Raw genomic sequence first — 6,000 nt, 5'->3', positions numbered from 1 at the left:
GTTGACGTCAACTTATACTTAAATGATATATTTTAAACCCCAAAGGATGAACTACGAAAAAGAGAAAGCTGAAATACAAATCACGCCACCAAGGGATTGAAGAACACCTAAGAGGGTACCCCGAACCATCCCTAAGAAGTTTGGAAAGGACCGAAAAGTGCCCACTGCCCACCCGTGCAGGTTTCATAAAAACTGTGCGACACTTTATCAGCATTGTGCAATACTTTACCAGTGTCACGCGACATTTCTCCAGAAGGAGGGCGACACAATTAGGGGTCGGGCGATACTTCTCCAAAGGGCATGCGATATTAGAAGTGTATCATATGACATTTCTTCTAAGGGTGTGTGATACTTTAAAGTATCGTACGACATTCCTCAAATGGGCGTGCGACACTATATTGTATCACACCATGCTGACACATGGTCGCCCAGGGAAAAAGCAAGAAAACTCTAAGGACAAACAACAAGCTAAAACATAGATAAAAAGCTCCACATCGGGGAGTATCAGATCCATGTAAATTGAGGAATGAACACTCGAGAGCATAATCAACAAGATGCCAAGATCAAGAAGGAGATACATCTATCCATCTAAAACTATAGCAAAAAAGAGCATATTGAAAGCAACATCACAATGAACATAAGCAACATCACAATGTACAAAGATAATATCCCAATAACAAACAACCAAATTAAGTACGCGGTTCCTCCCAACCGTCAATAGCATCATAAGACCATCATGGATCCTAGTCATCCCCTAGGCGTAACATCCCAAGCCACAGATCGGATCGTCAATACTATCGTAATAGGGATGTCACTACTAGACATGCAACAATATAAGCATAAGGAAATCTAACATGCTAGTAGAAAAGCATAAGATAATCCTACAGTAGATAAGATCGCCTATCACATGTTAAACATCAATAAGCAATAGATATGCTACTACAGCAATTCACATCATCTAATCATATGCTAAACATCATAATATGGGAATGCGTCAAATAAACTAACATCATCTAAACATGATATCCAAGCATTCCAATGAAAGCATAAATCACAAGAAAGCATACTCCGAAACTCGAAGCATCAAGTGAAAACATCCAGCAATGGTTGCACTAGAATAAGAGACCGTTTATGTACACCGATCTCTAGCAGTGGTAAAGGTAGCTACACCTCCCAACCACGTGGAACCCGTAGGTCCACACCTGTCGTGCTAATGGAGATAAAGATCCAACCAAAAACACACAAAAACAACATCCATGGCTAACACTCACGCCAAATAGTATGATGGCTACAACCAAGAAGCTAAGATAATGCAAGGAATACAGGTCCTGGTCAGACACTCAAAAGGCTACTAAGTAGGGGCTAACATCATGGAGAGTCGCTTGGCATCGACAAGCCCAAGCTCGGATTGTGCGGATTCAGCATCCCTCAATGGAATGGCTCGGCACAGCATTTTATTATCTTAAGTTTTATTACCATTCACACATTTTCTTTAGTTATCACTTAATCAAAGCTCCTCTCAGCCATACCCGTGGCGTCATGATCGTCGGGCTGCGAGATAGAATCCCCCTCCATATGCCACCCTACCCTACCCATGCTCATCCTACGACAAGTGCCTGTGGGCATGCATACTCCCATCCCAACCCAAATGATCATAACTTTCAAAAGTACCACAAAAGATCGAGCCTCGCAAATCACCTAACAAATGTAAGCGCACGTACTCGTGTGTGGCGCACCACCATCACAAAGATCAAAACACAAGGATAGGATGAGAACACAATGCAAAAGATAACACCCAACTGAAAGCAACACAGGAAGGATGGATTCTACACGAATCCCAAAGCCAATAAAACCATACATCATAAAATCACTCAACTGGCCTCAATCCGAGAGTATGGATTCCACACGAATCACAATGATGCAACAGGACCAACCATCATTAACTCACTCAACCGGGCTCAATCCAAGAGTATGGATCTACATGAATCCTAGCGCTCATGAAACAAAAGCAAAGGTCTAAAAGAAATAATAACACCAAGTATAAAATCACTCAACCAAACACAACGTCGAGAGTACGGATGCAACACGCATCCCAATGCAACATAAAAGTGCAATAGTGATCTGACTGATATCCAAATGGATCATCAAGGTCCATGGCCCACATTGTACCAAGAAAACTCGAGAAAACAAGGCAGCACACAAAACGAGGTAAAAATCTCAAAATTTGGAAAACTTCAAAATTAAAACCCATTTGGCCTTTGGGCACAAAAACTCCAAAAATCCAAAAATAATCAAGTTCAGACATTGTATGCAAAAATGGCCAGCATAATGACGTAAACTCCAAACCCTCATCTCGAAAAACAAGGAAATGTTCGTACCCGCCCAACTGAGTAGAACTAGCATACAAAAATGGAGGGGAACATTAGTTCTCAGCCTCCAAATAAATGGCTACCAGAAACAGAGCAGAAACAATAAAAGGAGAAAGCCCTACCTCATAGCCAAAAGGGCAAAACGAGAATCTGAACCAGAAAATAAAACACCCGCAGAAGTAGTTGAAAATCGTGGCAATCCAAGGTTTCCCCGAGCTGGATCCAATGAGCTCAACCTCGCGATGATCCCACGCCCGTAGCTCCCACAAAAAACAAAACAGTAAATCCTCATGAAGAGGATTTTGAGTTTTACTCTCCCACTTTCTAATTCAAAAGTGAGAAGTGAGGAATTAAATTCTTTTTTGGATATTTATTCACTTTTTGGGTGAATAATCGATTACGACATTTAACCAGCCAACCTAGTTAAACCTTGAATCGACCCAAATGAAAATAGGCTATTCCTATAAATAGGAATTCATCTATGGCAAAGCTGCCAAAAATTAAAATAAATCAATAAAAAAGCCCGAAAACCCAAAAACACATAAATCTCCTTAACAACTTTCGCGACAATGCGAACCTCTAAATGCACAGACACACTTACTGGTCTAATCACATAATGCAAATGAGTTCGGATTTAATAATCACCGAAAGATTTAATTTAAACATTAAAATAAGGATACGTCAACCATACATGGACGACATTGGTAAAATATGAAATGTTGAATCACTAACTCTATGTGCCACTGCTAGGGATATAAATCTTGCACACTAAACAACACAATCAAGTGCAATTTGCATATAATAACACAACCAAAGCAATAAATGCATTAAATCACCTAATTTAACCATTTATTTAATTATATTAAAATAATCTATTTACATCACTCACGTTCGCATAAATCATAACAACGTAAGAATGAAGTAAATAACCATAGCATTAAATCCATCACCTAACATAATCAAAGGTATGTCCAAATACCAGATAACCAGATATCATCATAAAACACACTGTCATCTCAAAATGGCATCATCATGCAATATGATTAACTGAACAGCATAGTAGTCTAATATCTATGATATTGAAATCAAGGTATAACATTTGACCCTCGGGTCTTCTCAAATGTAAAACATCACATAAGTAACAGATATCTCTCAGATCAAAATATAACAAGGTAAATGACTGCAACACATAACCAAATAATACAACATGAACAATCTATTTCTAATTATTTAAAAATTTAATAATGATTGATAAAAGAATCAACAAAAAGGCACTTAAAACACATAAGCAAACACAGTCATAAACATGACTAATCACTGCTACAGGAACCTAGTCCAGTGTAGCATGGTAAAAATTACACAGTGCAATCTCTACATACATCTCAAGGTAATCATGGAACAACCTCATGTTACCACATCGATCCTGGTAACCACTAGCACAAACCTCAGTGAACCATAAATCACATCATAATCTCAAAGATCAGTCAAAGCATAAACAAAGAAACCGATACAAAAACATAAATCCAAACACCTCCACGATGTAGACCACTCATGGTCACCATCATGATTCAACACAACAAAAGAAAAACAAGGTCGCATCCATCAGGATGACTTACAGAAGTCAAATGGGAGAGGCACTACATATCAAATGGGACAATATTTGTAGACCTAAGGACATGGGTGGACTTGGGATTAAGAATCTACAATGGAAAAATGAAGCCTTAGGTACAAAACTAATTTGGTGTCTCTTTAAAGAAAGGGACCACAAGTGGGCTAAGATATTATACAATAAATATCTCAATGCGGATGATCCTCTATCGATTTTCAGAATGAAGAACCTTCCTAAAGGGTCAAAAAGTTGGAATTTCATGATAAAGTGTCATCATTTAATCTGTAGGTTTCTAACCTAGGATGTCTGTTACATCCCAATTTTTGACCTAGCTTGAAATACAGACGTTATGAAGTCACTCGCCAGTTTAATTTGATATAATCTGGTGAAATGGTAAGATAGTTGGTCGTTATGATTTCAAGTGAAGATGACATGTTAGTTGATCGTTAATTTAGAATTCATGAAATTAAGATGAAAAGTTAATTGATACAATTATTTATAACTTATAATTTAATTACAAAGAGATTCCTTGCAAGGAGCATGTTGAAGGGGTGGAAGCATTGTCAGAAAAGAATTAGGCAGGGCATCACCATCACTGGCAGATGGGTAAAGGACCTAGCGAATTGTAACATGACACATCTGTGAACCGCATGAGTTATTTAAATAATTTTTTTTAAAAATTAATTAAGTTAAAATATAAAACATCCCTCAAAGGATTATAAATTATCTTTCATCATTATTATTTTGATAAAATTTATACTCATGCATTTAAACATAAAAATGATATAATAACACTATAATTTAATAATCGATTTCAATAATATTCAAAAAACTATAATAATGATTGGGATTATAATGTTCGAATTTTAACAACATTTGAATTATTATTATTTTGAGTTATAATCTTTCAACCCTCTTTCATTTCTTTTTCCTTAAGTAATTGAAATACGTATGGTTGCTTGTAACTGGTGGAAGCCAAATTAAACTCTTGTTTCTTGAGAAATGTCTTTTAGCGAACCAAAATTAGGCGTAAGTAGGGGGAATACAAATATAATCAAACACAAGTTGTGATATCGGACAGATGGTGCATTCTTGGCATGTAACAGTCTTCACTCCGCGTGGGAGATGTAGAAGGGTCGCGGTTAGAAACAAGAGCCCTGGCAGAATAGATAAAAGGCAACTGCGTTTGAATATAGTGAGGAGTTTTTGTTTTGTAAGCATCAATGATGGTGGTACGAATCATGGATTATTAGAGAATTGTGCATGAGTGTGTGGAATCAAGAAAAGGAAGCTACAGGGTCTGAGAAAGCCATGTGAGGACCAGGAGTGGCGTTAGGAGCTGAAGGAGGCACATTTTTGGGTTTTCAATGATATATTGGCTAAACGAATATAGGTGCCATGGATTCCTAGTCTCCATATTTCATCAACGATTCAAACTGGCCCATAAATTCAAGCTATGATGATCTCCAGGTTCTATAAACTGCGAATCTAACCAAGCTCAGGTCACAACTTGCCGTAACAGGATATAGAACAATCATGAAAGGGTAATCTTACTATTGTGCATTTTTAATATGCTTTCATATGCCAACTGTATGCATCATCAATACTATCATTGCTATATCAACAGTAAGCATTCTCTTATCATTTGATATAACACATGTAAGCAATCTTTTAACATTTTTTTTTATAACCGCCTGTAAGCATTTTCCTTGTTATTGCCATGCCAACTACACCATTTGTTATGCTTCTCTATCTGATGGAATCCAGCTGAAGTTGGAATCAAATTATATTTAAATCCCAAATTGTGAATGTGCTACGTTAAGTTTTGATTTCACCTTTTTCCTTTCAGATTGGAATTGGTTTGATAAGAGGAAATTCTTGATCAAATATTTTGTTCAATATCTCTTTGATAATGTTTTTCTATTTTTTTTTACTTAGAATATCAACTTTGAATAAGCCACAACAACCTTGAATATATAATTCAATACATTCTTTTCTTTCATAATGGATGATATTGAATCC

This window comes from Cupressus sempervirens, chromosome 9 (genome assembly GCF_028749045.1).
Source record: "Cupressus sempervirens isolate cs-2001-9-10 chromosome 9, ASM2874904v1, whole genome shotgun sequence".
In the NCBI taxonomy this organism is placed as follows: Eukaryota; Viridiplantae; Streptophyta; class Pinopsida; order Cupressales; family Cupressaceae; genus Cupressus; species Cupressus sempervirens.
This window is presented reverse-complemented; position numbering follows the sequence as displayed.